Source organism: Protomyctophum parallelum (genome assembly GCF_964188405.1).
Source record: "Protomyctophum parallelum genome assembly, chromosome: 20".
Taxonomy (NCBI): domain Eukaryota; kingdom Metazoa; phylum Chordata; class Actinopteri; order Myctophiformes; family Myctophidae; genus Protomyctophum; species Protomyctophum parallelum.
The window spans coordinates 37,319,990-37,336,799 of record NC_139718.1 but is presented as its reverse complement, the minus strand read 5'-3'; the positions used below and the strand labels follow the sequence as shown (position 1 = coordinate 37,336,799).

General features: G+C 48.7%; 1 protein-coding gene across 1 annotated transcript in view; it reads left to right on the top strand.

Annotated features, from left to right (window-relative positions):
- The window catches only part of ralgapa2 (Ral GTPase activating protein catalytic subunit alpha 2), a 238,429-nt gene that overhangs the window by 176,713 nt on the left and 44,906 nt on the right, over positions 1 to 16,810 (top strand). The window lies entirely within an intron of this gene.

The window sequence follows — 16,810 nt, the reverse complement described above, 5'->3', positions numbered from 1 at the left end:
TTTAATAGACAAAAATATAAAATATGGATAATGTGGTTCACATGATTGTGACAATATTTATTTAAAAAAAAGTAAATTGCAGGGGACCCCCCCCCCCCTCCCCGGGAACCCCTTCAAGGACCCCTGGGTTGATATTTGTCATGCCTCTGCTGGCTTCTGTGATCACACGTTCATGCCTTTGGGCTCGTCCATGCCAAGCTTGAGCTGAGACAGTTTGGGCTCCAAGCCCGGCCGGTGGGCCTGTGTTTGCGATCTCTCTCTCTCTCTCTCTCTCTCTCTCTCTCGGGACACGCCGCGCAGCGGTGGTGTCACGTCAGCCTGAACGCCACACACACACACACACACACACACACACACACACACACACACGGCCGAGCGCCGCTGACACTGATCTTCATGCGGAGGACGGGCTGATTTACATACAGCTATTGGATTGTTTGACAGCCCGGGCTGGCTGGCTGGCTGGCTGCCGTGTCAGAGTGTGTGTGTGTGTGTGTGTGTGTGTGTGTGTGTGTGTGTGTGTGTGTGTGGTGCTGTTTTTTTTTTCTTTTTTCGTGGCAGTAGCTCTGATAATAATGTGTCATCATTTATCATTGATGTTTTATGGATCACACAGAGGAGGACTCTCACGTGCGTGCACACACACACACACACACACACACACACACACACACACTCTGCATACAAACAAACACTCACACACACGCAAACATATGCACACGCGGCTCATCCTTCCAGCAGCGTGTCGTTAAGCGCCTGACTCCAGCTGTAGTTGTCAGTTGGTTTAAAGCGGGTGTAATCACCAATGGAGAGGAATTAACATGTGAATGCCAGCAACACGGCCCCCACCCCCCCCCTCCCCCCTATCCTCTCCTCTCCTCCCCCCCCCCACGTCCCCATCCCCAGGGGGGGGGGGAACCTGATCTCCCATAAAGCATTGCTCCTCCTCGGACAGGGAGACAGACAGACGGGGCATGTACAGCAGCCACCTCAGCACGACCAACGCTGCCCCTCTGGCAGTTGCCATGGAGACCTCCCCAAGGAGGTTTCATTGAGTGGAGGAGGACTAGTGTCTATTGTTTTGTTTTTTGTTTTTTTGTTTGTGTGTGTGTGTGTGTGGGGGGGGGGGGGGGGGGGGGGGGGGTAGCGGCATACTGTAAAGCTCACAATTGTCTATAGAAGAAGACGTATTTAATGACGTCGTTAGGTTTCTGTTTTCTTCTTGTATTCGCGGTCAACAACGAGGCTTCTTGTCCTCCTTATGGCCACTTGTTTGTTTGTTTGTTTGTGTGTGTGTGACCGCCTTTTGTCACACTCACACCCTGTGTTTACAGCTCTGTGTGTGTGTGTGTGTGTGTGTGTGTGTGTGTGTGTGCGTCTGTGCGCGCGCACGTGTGTGTAATGTGTATGCAACAGTATGCAACTGGGTGCACCCCCTCCCCACCCCACCCCACCCGTAGCAGCCCCCCCCCCCCTCCCTCCCTCGCTCTGTGTCCCCGGGGGCATTCTGAGTGACAGATGTCTGTTACCCGACGCCAAGTGAATTACCCCAGTGTGACTCGCACTGCTGGGTGGGGGGGGGGGGGGGGGGGTTTGGGGACGGGGGGGGGGGCCTGCCTGCCCAGTGTGAGCCTGGCGGTGGTTGGTTGGTTGAGACGGAAGCCGACGCCGTGGGGCAGAGCATCCATACCTGGCATTCCTCAGCACACTGAGCAGCAGATAGGCTCCTACAGTATACTGGCCTTGATGGACAGACAGACAGACACTCGTTTGTTTGTATTGCTGTATATACACTTGTGAGGACGTCAGGTTTATGATGTTTTTGGGGCCTTTTTCTACCCCCGATAGTTTAACCCTGAGGCCGATTCTAAGACGGGTTTTCTGAAAAACCAGCGTTTGATCAGCGGTTCTCAAACTATATCCCCTGGCCTGGATCTCTCCTGATTGCATAAGCCTATAAACTGCACAACCATAACACAACCATTTCTCTTGGGTCTCTTTCTTTTCCTCTCTTCTCTCAAACTCTGCTATACTTGTGTGGCTACATGTGGCCCTCACAAGTATAGTAATGCAAGTACACACGCGCGCGTGCGCACACACATATATATGTGCCAAACCGAGCACACTGCCAGCCTGTCATGGGTGGGCATCTACTGTATGTGGTCTGTTTGTCCTGTCTGTGGCTCTAGGTCTAGCGTGTGTACTGTAAATGAAGGAATGCTCATTGGCGTGACGGGCTTTCTGTGATGATTTGCTTTGGCATCTGAAAACATCCGACAGACCGTTTTGGGGGTCGTTCGAATGTGGTGCTAGAGAAAATAATTACAATCAAGTGACGATTTCGGTGTTTCACTGCCGTCACTCTTGCACACTCTGGGGCTATAAGAATAAGAAGAACAGGAATGCCAGAACGAAAGGAAAAACTCATTTAATATGCCTTTGTATCGTATTATATTGTACACAGCCCTTTGCTGCGTGTCCCGCTATTCTGTCCTGCCATATTTCTATCTTCTCAGGATATGTGGCTTTCTTTTTCAAGTCTGAACAATAGCCGAGCCTTTTTTCTCCCTCTCCTTCTCTCTCTCTCTCTCTCTCTCGGATGTTGTGTGTGTGTGTGTGTGTGTGTGTGTGTGTGTGTGTGTGTGTGTGTGTGTGTGTGTGTGTGTGTGTGTGTGTGTGTGTGTGTGTGTGTGTGTGTGTGTGTGTGTGTGTGTGTGTGTGCGCGCGCGCACGCGAAAAGATGAAAACCCTCATCCTTCGTTTCCCTGTCGCACAAAGCCCCGGCGATCCACAATCTGCTCTCTGCCTGCGAGGCCGCTCTCCAAGGTAATTAGTTGAATATTTCTTCAAAGAGAAGCTATATGACCCCCATCTGTCCAGATAAAAGGCCAGTATGGTGCTATGGTCCTCTCTGCCTCTCCGTCGGACTCCAGCAGCCCACCGCACGGCGCGCACCATCTCTACCGCTAATTGGATTTGATATTGAAAAATGACCACCAGCAACATTGCGAGACGCATGCACACACACACACACACACACAGACAGACAGTCAACATGACTGCTTTGTTGGAAGACGGTTCTCTGTTTCCCCCCTCTCCACACACGCGCGCACACACACCCTCTTCTGTCTATATCCTGCCAGAGAATTGCACAAGTATGTATTGTATGCATGTGTAGGTATAGGGTGTGTCCAGTCTATCTTGCTGTAACGGTGGTGACCAGCTGTGCGCTCTCTCTCTCTCTCTCTCTCTCTCTCTCTCTCCCCCTCGCTTGGTTTAAGATGTGTATTCATTTTGTCTGCCGGGGGGAGACGTGAGTTGACTCGCAGAGCTCGCATCGTCTCTCTCGGAGTCGACCAATCGTAATGTATCATCTATTATTTATATGCCTGATGGAAGAAGCAGCTGGCTTGGCCTCTGGTGAGGGTGTGCATTGTCTGTGAGCGAACCTCTCTTTTTTACGCTGTTTGGAATACAGTTGTGGGAACAGAGTGTACGATCCTTCGTTTAAGCCAGTGGTTCCCAGACCTTTTCATGTCAAGGACCCCCCCCCCTCCCCAAATTGACACGTATTATGCCGTGGATGGAGAGAAGACGGCTCGAGCAGTGATTCTCAAGCCGTTTAATTCCAAGGACAACCCAGTTTGACATGCATTACGTCTACGCCATACGGAACCCCATTTAATCTCTGAGATCCCAATTCATAATATTGTCAAATCAATGTTAATTTAACTCTTGAGCGGTCAAATGTAGGCTCATTTGTATACACTCCCATAAGGGTCCATTTGGTTCCAAACTATCATTTAGCTGGGGAAACCTCCTCAACGACTCCTGCAGGGAACCCATAAAGTTATACGATTTGTCAACATTATTCAAAAGTATAGCCAATCTGCAAGTTCACACTGTCGCAAACTTGTAGAATTATGACATAGGACTTAAAGGAAACCCCAGCTCTTTGAGAAGAGAACCAGGGCTCTAAAGGAACATTTGCCTCTCAAATAACTGCTCTCTTTCTGTGTGTGTGTGTGTGTGTGTGTGTTTGTGTGTGTGTGTGCGCGTGTGCGTGCGCGCGCGGCTGTATGTGTTTATTTCCTTTCCTTTCTATCATAAGACATCCGTTGTGTCTCTTGAACCCGGCCTTGCCATCGCCTGACCTCTCCATATCCGCCGCTGTGGCGTAGCGTCATGCTAGTTAATAGCGTCTTCGAGGGGAATAATGTCTCTGGTCCGTCGGCCACTACTCGTCTCTCTCTCTCTCTCTCTCTCTCTCTCTCTCTCTCTCTCTCTCTCTCTCTCTCTCTCTCTCTCTCTCTCTTTCTCTTTTCAACAAGCACTTGGGTTTGATGTGGCGTCCGCCGCTGCTCCTGAAGTGGGTATTGTGCGAGGCGAATAGGTGTGTGTGTGTGTGTGTGTGTGTGTGTGTGTGTGTGGCAGCAGCAGCTTGTAATAGGTGAGACGGAGCAGGGCTGACCTTGATTTGGAGACGCAGCATCCCTACTGGACAGAATCAATAGCTTTTGCACGCTGCCCTTACTCTTCATGCTCTGCTGTGTGACACAGGCACACACACACACATACGGACTATCTCTCACACACGCACGCACACGCACACACACACACATACACATACAGACTATCTCTCACACACACACACGGATCCATCTCCAGGAAGCGATCAATAGCCATAATCTGTTCCTGTCCATGGCCAGTCATGCGAGCCAGGCTTTTAGGTGGCTGTGTGTGTGTGGTGTGTGTGTGTGTGTGTGTGTGTGTGTGTGTGTGTGTGTGTGTGTGTGTGTGTGTGTGTGTGTGCGTGTGCGTGTGCGTGTGAGAGGTAGGGAGGCCTCATCCTCTCAGTGGAACCCAGAAAGCTTCTGTCTGTCTGTCCTCCTCGGGTACAACCGCTGAAACCGCCCGAAAAAGGCAACCGGAAATCACCATTCTCTGGATCTAATGTGAAAGCGTAATGAACATGATGTGGTGTGTGTGCGCGTGTATGCGTGTGTGTGACTGTGTGCGTGTGTGTGACTGTGTGTGTGTGGACTGTGTGCGTGCGCACACATGCCGCCGTGCTCCCCTGTGACACAATCGGAATCATTTCAGTCATCATCACATCGACAACGATCCCCCCCTCCTCCTCCGATCCTGGGCCGGAGTCGACCCTTGAACTCGCTGGCCGTCTCTTTGTGTCGGACAGGGAGGTCTCGTCGCGTGGCGCACCGTTGAAAGATTCCCCGCCTAGCTATAGCGGAGATGAAAGTGCGTCTCCGTACGCGAGGCAGGTGTCATGAATAGGCTCTGCCATGTTAGTGTTGTCTCCATGCATTATTTAGCATCGCTGATAGGCCTAATTTGCCAGCTGTTGTGCCATAACTGTCAACATGGTCTCGTGGATTAATACTCAGCGGGCCCTATCGCCGCGAAACACGGCGCTTGGCCGGGCACAGCGAGGCGCCGAGGCGGCCATTATAGACAGACGCCTGGGTTACCCGTGTAATAGGGTGAGCCGAGAGATGAGGGGAAGTGGCCAACTTCCTGCTTATGGTAAACGGGGGAGCGCCGACTGTTGATACTTTTACTTAAGTAAGACATTTGAGTACTTTTTCCACCACTGGGTACAATTTTTTGTTTTGTTTTGTAACACAATTGCCTGAAGAAAGGATTGAGCCTTCTCGTCCAATTGGGAGGCCCGCTCTCTTGAAGAGGCCGAGGAGAGAGCCTCTGTTGGTGGAGACGTTGGTTAGGTGGAGACGTTGGTTAGGTGGAGACGTTGGTTAGGTGGAGACGTTGGTTAGGTGGAGACGTTGGTTAGGTGGAGACGTTGGTTAGGTGGAGACGTTGGTTAGGTGGAGATGTTGGTTAGGTGGAGACGTTGGTTAGGTAGAGACGTTGGTTAGGTGGAGATGTTGGTTAAGTGGAGACGTTGGTTAGGTGGAGACGTTGGTTAGGTGGAGACGTTGGTTAGGTAGAGACGTTGGTTAGGTGGAGATGTTGGTTAAGTGGAGACGTTGGTTAGGTGGAGACGTTGGTTAGGTGGAGACGTTGGTTAGGTGGAGACGTTGGTTAGGTGGAGATGTTGGTTAGGTGTAGACGTTGGTTAGGTGTAGACGTTGGTTAGCTGGAGACGTTGGTTAGGTGGAGACGTTGGTTAGGTGGAGACGTTGGTTAGGTGGAGACGTTGGTAAAGTGGAGACGTTGGTTAGGTGGAGACGTTGGTTAGGTGGAGACGTTGGTTAGGTGGAGACGTTGGTTAGGTGGAGACGTTGGTTAGGTGGAGACGTTGGTTAGGTGGAGACGTTGGTTAGGTGGAGACGTTGGTTAGGTGGAGACGTGGAGACGTTGGTTAGGTGGAGACGTTGGTTAGGTGGAGACGTTGGTTAGGTGGAGACATGGAGACGTTGGTTAGGTGGAGACGTTGGTTAGGTGGAGACGTTGGTTGGTGTAGATGTTGGTTAGGTGGAGACGCTGGTTAGGTGGAGACGTGGAGACGTTGGTTAGGTTGAGACGTTGGTTAGGTGGAGACGTTGGTTAGGTGGAGACGTTGGTTAGGTAGAGACGTTGGTTAGGTGTAGACGTTGGTTAGGTGGAGACGCTGGTTAGGTGGAGACGTGGAGACGTTGGTTAGGTTGAGACGTTGGTTAGGTGGAGACGTTGGTTAGGTGGAGACGTTGGTTAGTTGGAGACGTTGGTTAGATGGAGACGTTGGTTAGGTGGAGACGTTGGTTAGGTAGAGACGTTGGTTAGGTAGAGACGTTGGTTAGGTAGAGACGTTGGTTAGGTAGAGACGTTGGTTAGGTAGAGACGTTGGTTAGGTAGAGACGTTGGTTAGGTGGAGACGTTGGTTAGGTGGAGACGTTGGTTAGGTGGAGACGTGGAGACGTTGGTTAGGTGGAGACGTGGAGACGTTGGTTAGGTGGAGACGTTGGTTAGGTGGAGACGTTGGTTAGGTGGAGACGTTGGTTAGGTGGAGACGTTGGTTAGGTAGAGACGTTGGTTAGGTGGAGATGTTGGTTAGGTGGAGACGTTGGTTAGGTGGAGACGTTGGTTAGGTGGAGACGTTGGTTAGGTAGAGACGTTGGTTAGGTGGAGACGTTGGTTAGGTGGAGACGTTGGTTATGTGGAGACGTTGGTTAGGTAGAGACGTTGGTTAGGTAGAGACGTTGTTTAGGTAGAGACGTTGGTTAAGTGGAGATGTTGGTTAGGTGGAGACGTTGGTTAGGTGGAGACGTTGGTTAGGTGGAGACGTTGGTTAGGTGGAGACGTTGGTTAGGTAGAGACGTTGGTTAGGTAGAGACGTTGGTTAGGTGGAGACGTTGGTTAGGTGGAGACGTTGGTTAGGTGGAGACGTTGGTTAGGTAGAGACGTTGGTTAGGTAGAGACGTTGGTTAGGTGGAGACGTTGGTTAAGTGGAGACGTTGGTTAGGTGGAGACGTTGGTTAGGTGGAGACGTTGGTTAGGTGGAGACGTTGGTTAGGTGGAGACGTTGGTTAGGTGGAGACGTTGGTTAGGTAGAGACGTTGGTTAGGTAGAGACGTTGGTTAGGTGGAGACGTTGGTTAGGTGGAGACGTTGGTTAGGTGGAGACGTTGGTTAGGTGGAGACGTTGGTTAGGTGGAGACGTTGGTTAGGTGGGGCTGGGATGACTTGACCAGGGTGGTGGGTGGTGTTGGGCGGAGGCTGGCTGGCAGCGGCTTTGATGGACCAGAGCGGTTGAGAGTTTACACATGAATTTGGGGAGGGGTGTGTGTGTGTGTGTGTGTGTGTGTGTTGGGGGGAGGCTTTCCACTTCCCCCACTGAATGTTTTAACCTAATCCCATTATCAGTGTAGCGCACTGCCTCCCTCTCCATAACCCCCCCCCCCCCCCCCCCCCCCCCACTCCTCTCTCCAGCTGACCAGCTGTTCCTGCAGGGACTCGCGACAATGTCCGATGTGTTCAGATCACTGAGTACCCTCACTCACACACACACACACTCACACACACACACACACACACACACGCTCACACGCACACACACACGCACACTCACACACTCACGCGCACACTCACACGCACGCACGCACACATACACACACACACACACACACACATAGTCCAATCCACGCACGGCCACAACAGAAGACATCAGCTCCAAAGCTGGGGCCTAGGAGGGCCTATAGAAGGAGAAGGAGGGGGGGGGGGGGGGAGGTTAGTTAGAGGAGAGAGGGGCAGGTTTGGGCCGGGGTGCGGATGGAGCAGAGTGTGTGTGTGTGTGTGTGTGTGTGTGTGTGTGTGTGTGTGTGTAGGGGGGGGGGGGGGGGGGGGGTTCAGGCAGGCCGCTCTGCAGACCTGTCAAACCCAGAGCCCACGACTCAGGAGGCGACCGGCCTCGGATGGCATATGGTGTCTAGCTTCATACAACATGCAAAAGTATTCCCCCCCACCCCACCCCACCCCACCCACCCCTCCACTAATGCAGAATGACTCATGGCATTACTCATTTCTCTCTATCGCTCTCTCTCTCTCTCTCTCTCTCTCTCTCTCTCTCTCTCTCTCTCTCTCTCTCTTTCCTCCTACCCACCGGCCCCCCCTCCCTCTCCTCCTCCTCCTCCTCCACCCAGCCTGTAACAAAAGGCGTCCCCTGCGCTGCACCCACACACACTGAAAGCCCTTGGGGCCGGGCCCAGCCTGCGCTGTGAGCCGTGTGTGTGTGTGTGTGTGTGTGTGTGTGTGTGTGTGTGTGTGTGTGTGTGTGTGTGTGTGTGTGTGTGTGTGTGTGTGTGTGTGTGTGTGTGTGTGTGTGTGTGTGTGTGTGTGTGTGTGTGTGTGTGTGTGTGTTGCGCGGGGCCCAGGGCCAGGCCCCTCTTCTTAAACACAGGTAGGGCAGGCGGGAAAGCAGACGGCCGACAGCAGGGACCTAGAGGCTCCATCCACTCACACTGTTGTCGGTGTCAAACTGGTGTGTGTGTGTGTGTGTGTCAGGGGGGCAGTCAGCCAGATATTTTGTGAAGCCTCTTTTGAAATCGGGACTTCCTGAAAGTTCATATAATGGCCTGTTGTGGCGCTGGACTGGACCCAAAAAGCCCCATAGCTCCATAGAGGCCCATGTATTTGGGCCCAACTTCACCTAGACTGTATTACCTTAATAAACATGGTCATGAATACTTTCTGCTTCCAGTCACTAGTTTAAAGTCTCATTTCTCATGTCATGATATTCTTTTTGGAAAATTATGGTCCCATTTATAAAATAAATTACCATAATGTCGCGTATGTTCTGAGGGGCGTGGCTACCGTTACAGTCTATGATCGGAAGGGGGGAAGTCCCGCCTCGTTGTCTGGGCCAGCCAATGGCCAGCTGGACCAGAACGGATCAAGAAAGATGGCGACTTACAGTGCATTAGAGTGCAAGGAATTTCCGGCTTCATTTTACGTTCATGTTAGACCCGGGGAACGCTTTGTCCATATTTTTTACAGTCTATGGTGTGTGTACGTGTATAGAAACTACCGGTATATCTATTTTATAATGCCTCTGGTGGAGTGCCTGTGTGTGTGTGTGTGTGTGTTGATGTGCTGTTTTGTGTGTCTTTTTATTCACGCGTCGCACACACACACACACGCACACACACCGACGTGACGACAACAAAGAGAACCCGAGATAAGCAGCGACGTAAGAGCATCAGATAAACCGTGTGGTCACGTATTCGTCCGTTTCGAAAATAACACACGACAACGGCTAAACGATTAACTGGACCACGGAAGCCAAAGTTAATGTCACCCGGAAAACAAATATCTTCTGTTCCTTTAAGTCGTTGGAGATAAACGCGCGGTCAGCCATCCACCCGCCCGCCAGCGCATACAGCGTACCAGCTGTAGAAATTGCACGGCATAATGTAACCCAAAGAATGTCATGCTCCGCGTATTCTTAAACTTGAACCCCTCCCCTCTCTCTCCCCCCCCCCCCCTCTCCTCTCCCCTCTCCGTCTGTTGTGCGTTCAGGCCTGACATCTGTCCGTTTGTGAGCGGCACGGTGCAAAGCGGTGAGATTGCCATTTTTTTTTCTTCCTTTTCGCGTGAGAGCTGCACTTCTCTCCCCATCCCAAGCGCAGGAGGAGGAGGAGGAGGAAGGTGTCGGGTAGCGCCTCGCTCTCTCTCACCACGTTAATGCCACCCCGGAGCATTATTATTATTAGTATGAGGCTGTTGCGTTTTGGGCGATTGATTTCGCTCGGAGCCGTTCGTCATCATCGTTTAGCATGTATTATTCATAACGGCGTTTTCATTTGAGTCTTTTCGGGACATAAACCACTTAAGCCTTTTTTTTTTTGTCGTCATTCAGCGATGTCACTGGTTTCATCGGACAGTAGATCTACAATTTGGAGCTTCATGAAAACGTGTCCAAAAATAGCCTGAAAGTGGTTAAAAGGAAACCCAAAACTAAATGTAGTTGGCTTTAGTTAGTTTAGTGTAAAATGACGTTTTTATCTAGTGTACAATAAAATACAATAAACATATTCCTTAATACAGTTGTAGTACAATATAATATAGATATAGTGCAGTATTATATGCTATAATAATATAGTGCTACAACTTAAAGAGCAGAGCAACAGATCATTTTTAATGCTGGATATTTAACTAATGTGGAAAAACCAAGCCAATGGGTTATAATTGTGTATTCTCATAAACTTAGAATCATGCTTTTATAAATGTTGGAAAAGGATGTTTGAGAAAAGTCAGCTGAGCACATTGACATAAAAAGTAAAAGAGTGTGTGTCTCTCTTGAAGGTAACATGGAGGCACGCTTGAGCGGAATTAGCGGTAGCATTTTTGTTTTTTTTCCCCCCGTAAATTACCTACTTGATCACACTACAGCGTCACACAAAAGTAGCAGATCCACAAGCTCGAATCACGCCCCGTTTTTCCTATTTAAATTTTTAATTTCAATCCTGAAAAGTAACGGTGGAGGAGACATATGATGGAGCAGCTTCCTCCACTCTATACATAATGTCATCACTGTGCAGTTCCACTCTGCTGCCAGCAGCGTCACTTTTTACAAAACTTAAAATATATAATTACCCGATATATGAAAGATATTGTCGTTTTAGATATAGATAGTAAATATCCAAAGGTGTCCGTTGTCTGTTGCTCTACATTTAAACCAGCGTCACACTTTATCTATATTCATATTATTTTACAATTCCAGAGCCATTAAATGAAGCGGTTCAAAGTGCCCGGTAACCTTTTAAGGGAAACGTATAACCTCATGTTTTAACACACTTGAACATGTTCACAAACTGCTCTCACGCATTACACTAGAGACACGTATGCACAATATAGATTTTGTTTTGTATTCTAGTTTATATGCTCTATATATATATATATTAAAAACATGTAAATCAATTTTCAATCAAAGTCTCTGACTTTGCTAACAGAAGGTCATGGTCTCTGAACTTGTGTCCAGCGGCACTGGCCCGCGCGTTGCAGTCGAGGCGGACATAGCTCGTTGTGATTGATGGGCGGTGGTGGCTCTTCTCTTCTCTTCTCGTCTCGGGGCTGGGCGGGCCTGTCTGCTTTAAGTGATTAGCATCCAGCTAGCCGTTCCATCTGTTCCCCGCGTAGCCCTGTTTAATTAATGAACTTTCTTTCCTCCACGCCCCGCTAGCCACTAGCCAGCCAGCGCAGCAGCAGCGCTAAAGCCGAGGCCTGTTAGCGCTCTCAGGTTATCCAAGTGGACGCGTGGTGTTGGTGTGGGGGTTTTTTTCTGGCCCCCACAATGGGTGCGTCCTCATTGATTAGCTGCTGCGTTTTGTTTCCCTTGTCTTTTGTCTCCCCGGTTCTCCAAGGGAAGGTTAATGAGCTTTCCTGGCATAGACGAGGCACTTGGAATCCCGAGGATAAATGGGAATGATTTTTTTTTTTTTTTTTTTGGTGGTGAGCTTGGCAGTGGCGTGAATCACCATCCCCACCGCGTGTGTGCGTGTGTGCGTGTGCGTGTGTGTGTGCGCGTGTGTGTGTGTGCGTGTGTGCGTGTGTGTGTGTGTGTGAATGCCATCCCATGCGCGGTTTGGATGTGTGTCATTGGAGGAGGGGGTCCATAGCATTTCCTCCCTGCTGGTCCATTATTCCTCTTCAGAAGCAGAGAATCTGGAACGCTCCAACAGTTGGCTCCTTCACCATTCAGCTTCCAGCCAGTCTCAGCAAAACTCACGTCTTCCTCCTCTAGCTCTCTTTCTCCCCCCCCCCCCCCCCCTCTCTCTCTCTCTCTCTCAAGCCTGATTTATAGTCGGTCAAACAATAGCCAAGCTCCATCATGGGCATCGCGTTGAAATGCGTATTGTCGAATGCGTAATGCGAATTGTCAATCTCCTGTTTTCGGCACGCGGGGTATTTGTCACCGTGTACATTTGCCACCAGGTTTGTGAAATGTGTCCCCGGCATTTATCCATCGTAACTATTGGGAGCAGTGGAGTGGCGTTAATACATCGACAAACTATACATCAGCCTTTCCAGTCCTTCTATCTTCCTCCTTCCTTCCGTCTCTCTGTCGTTACATGGGCTAGTGGACAGTCCTTTGTCCGGCCCCAAAAAGCTGCCCTCCTTTGTTTGCACGGCCTTTTTTTTTCTTTTTCTCTCTTCTTTTTTTTTTTTATCCCGGTGCTAATCGCCATGGTCGTGTGCCCGTGTTGGGGCCCATATTTCACGCTCGGCTCTCCTTTGTCTGCCACGCCGCCCCCTGATAAGAATCCCAATCCGCGAGGCCTCTCTGATATTGAAATCCAACAGCGGCAGGGAAAGAGCCTTCAATCATCCATTATCTGCGCTCCAGTGATTACCATTCAATCTCCCGGGGGGTTCTGTGGGTTCCTCCTCGTCGCCGCCGTGCGGCCCCACGGAACGGAGGCCGCCGCTATGCCGTCGCTCTGAAAGGGAGCCGGCCGCGCGTGCAGCGTAGCAGGATCACGCCTCGCGCCGCCCGGCACATATAACATTCAGGAACGTCCATAGATATTTCCGACGACAACTTGAGACGGGAAGGGGGGGGGGGGGGGGGGGGGGGGGATTCGGCGCGTTTTGAATGCTGCTGGGAAATGTCAGCCAAATGTCAACTCGTCCTTCCTTCTGGACTCTTGATGTGGCCCTGGGTTTTTTTTTTGGGGGGGGGGGGGGGGGGGGGGGGCTTTTGTGAATATACACCTTTATGACATTATTGCTTTTCTTTGTCCGTAAATGGCCGTTAGTTTTTTTTTTTTTTTTCTTCAATCCCTTTCAAACATAATGAGGCTCGGAGTGTGCTTTGTTTTTTTGGTTTTCTTTTGTCGTTTTAAACACCACGGTGCTTTTAATCTCACATACGTGATTGGCCGTAGAATGAGTTGATCATTTATTTATAAGTTGCACATTAATGCCTCTTTAAACAGTTCAAAGCCACTGCCTGGCCTGCGGGGCCATTGTTCCCTTTCAGACGACCCCTCTTCGCACTATTTGCATGTTTCCGCTAAATGGAATTTTCTGCGTCGACGGACGGCAAACAAAGCAAAAAAAATGAATAAAAGGGAAACAAAACATTTAAAGTGTGCGCCGTCGCCGCCTGTGTCCGTTCTTACAGGACGGCGCCCTTTGATGTGTTAACCCATTCTGACCGGGCACCCATTTTGGTGTTAGCATCATGTTATGCTTTAGCTATTGAAAAATAGCAGATCTACAAGCTCATAGCGCGCCACCGAGTGGCGCGCTACGAGCTTGTAGGTCTGCTATTTTTGAAAAATCAAAGACACTTAGAATCTGATCTCAGGTCAGAATGGGTTAATGCTAATCGTGTGTGTTTCTACTGTGGAGTGGTGGACAGTGGTCCTTCAGAGAGAAGAGCTGAGGAATATTATCGACCTGGTCTTTCTGCTTCTCGTCTGTCCCCGTTCGGACGGCGTTGCTTTTTTATGCGAGAGCATCAGACAGTGGCCTTGTGGTTAGAGTGTCCGGGGAGGTCGATTCCCCGGCCCGGGTCACACCAAAGACTGTAAAAAATGGGACCCAATGCCTCCCTGCTTTGGCACTCAGCATCAATGGGTAGGATTGGGGGGGTCAAATCAACTAATGATTCCCGAGCGCGGCGCACGCTGCGGCTCACCGCTCCAAGAGATGGGTCAAATGCGGAGAACAAATGTCACTGCGGTACCGTGTGTGACTGATCATACAACTTTGACGTTGAGAGCAAGAGTAACCAGAACTTGGCTCACCCAAAAACACGCTCGCCCACTTTTTTGTTTTTCATTTATTATTATTTTTTCGCTGAGCACTCACTGGGGCGATTCTAATTTAATTTAGGGTTAGGCGTACTGTATAGTTTTACTGAGGTTACGTTTGGGAATAGGGTTAGGGTTTTGGCACCGTGTTACTGAGGTTAAGATTAGGAATGAGGTTGGGTTTAGGCATAGTTTACTGAGGTTAAGATTAGGAATGAGGTTGGGTTTTGGCACCGTGTTACTGAGGTTAAGATTAGGAATGAGGTTGGGTTTAGGCATAGTTTACTGAGGTTAAGATTAGGAATGAGGTTGGGTTTTGGCACCGTGTTACTGAGGTTAAGATTAGGAATGAGGTTGGGTTTAGGCATAGTTTACTGAGGTTAAGATTAGGAATGAGGTTGGGTTTAGGCATAGTTTACTGAGGTTAAGATTAGGAATGAGGTTGGGTTTAGGCATAGTTTACGGAGGTTAAGATTAGGAATGAGGTTGGGTTTAGGCATAGTTTACTGAGGTTAAGATTAGGAATGAGGTTGGGTTTAGGCATAGTTTACTGAGGTTAAGATTAGGAATGAGGTTGGGTTTAGGCATAGTTTACTGAGGTTAAGATTATAGGAATGAGGTTGGGTTTAGGCATAGTTTACTGAGGTTAAGATTAGGAATGAGGTTGGGTTTAGGCATAGTTTACTGAGGTTAAGATTAGGAATGAGGTTGGGTTTAGGCATAGTTTACTGAGGTTAAGATTAGGAATGAGGTTGGGTTTAGGCATAGTTTACTGAGGTTAAGATTATAGGAATGAGGTTGGGTTTAGGCATAGTTTACTGAGGTTAAGATTAGGAATGAGGTTGGGTTTAGGCATAGTTTACTGAGGTTAAGATTAGGAATGAGGTTGGGTTTAGGCATAGTTTACTGAGGTTAAGATTAGGAATGAGGTTGGGTTTAGGCATAGTTTACTGAGGTTAAGATTATAGGAATGAGGTTGGGTTTAGGCATAGTTTACTGAGGTTAAGATTAGGAATGAGGTTGGGTTTAGGCATAGTTTACTGAGGTTAAGATTAGGAATGAGGTTGGGTTTAGGCATAGTTTACTGAGGTTAAGATTAGGAATGAGGTTGGGTTTAGGCATAGTTTACTGAGGTTAAGATTATAGGAATGAGGTTGGGTTTAGGCATAGTTTACTGAGGTTAAGATTAGGAATGAGGTTGGGTTTAGGCATAGTTTACTGAGGTTAAGATTAGGAATGAGGTTGGGTTTAGGCATAGTTTACTGAGGTTAAGATTAGGAATGAGGTTGGGTTTAGGCATAGTTTACTGGGGTTAAGATTAGGAATGAGGTTGGGTTTAGGCATAGTTTACTGAGGTTAAGATTAGGAATGAGGTTGGGTTTAGGCATAGTTTACTGAGGTTAAGATTAGGAATGAGGTTGGGTTTAGGCATAGTTTACTGAGGTTAAGATTAGGAATGAGGTTGGTTTAGGCATAGTTTACTGAGGTTAAGATTAGGAATGAGGTTGGGTTTAGGCATAGTTTACTGAGGTTAAGATTAGGAATGAGGTTGGGTTTAGGCATAGTTTACTGAGGTTAAGATTAGGAATGAGGTTGGGTTTAGGCATAGTTTACTGAGGTTAAGATTAGGAATGAGGTTGGGTTTAGGCATAGTTTACTGAGGTTAAGATTAGGAATGAGGTTGGGTTTAGGCATAGTTTACTGAGGTTAAGATTAGGAATGAGGTTGGGTTAGGCATAGTTTACTGAGGTTAAGATTAGGAATGAGGTTGGGTTTAGGCATAGTTTACTGAGGTTAAGATTAGGAATGAGGTTGGGTTTAGGCATAGTTTACTGAGGTTAAGATTAGGAATGAGGTTGGGTTTAGGCATAGTTTACTGAGGTTAAGATTAGGAATGAGGTTGGGTTTAGGCATAGTTTACTGAGGTTAAGATTAGGAATGAGGTTGGGTTTAGGCATAGTTTACTGAGGTTAAGATTAGGAATGAGGTTGGGTTTAGGCATAGTTTACTGAGGTTAAGATTAGGAATGAGGTTGGGTTTAGGCATAGTTTACTGAGGTTAAGATTAGGAATGAGGTTGGGTTTAGGCATAGTTTACTGAGGTTAAGATTAGGAATGAGGTTGGGTTTAGGCATAGTTTACTGAGGTTAAGATTAGGAATGAGGTTGGGTTTAGGCATAGTTTACTGAGGTTACCAGGGAGAGAGTCGACCGCTCCTATATAGGCCGGCGGATTTGCGACCGTGTTTTGTGCCGAGCGTTTTGGTGTTCAGACCAAGAGGAAGCGTTGTTGATTTTTGAGTGGTGCAACCACTCCAAGGAACAGCAATGTCTATGTGACGTTAATGTGTGTGTTAATGAGCACCAGTATGACTATGAGTACCAGTAGGGGCGCTGTTGTGCCAGAAACAAGAGGGAGAGAGATAGTGCTGCACTGTTGCCTGCTAATGGATTGCAACATTACAAGATGTAATGTTGCAATCCAGAAGTTATTTGAATGAATGAATCTTTTCGCATATAGAAAGATCCGTGAGCTCACATGTCACGTTGCGACGCATCCTTCGGGTCTTGGAGGTCATCTATTTTAGGGTGAACGT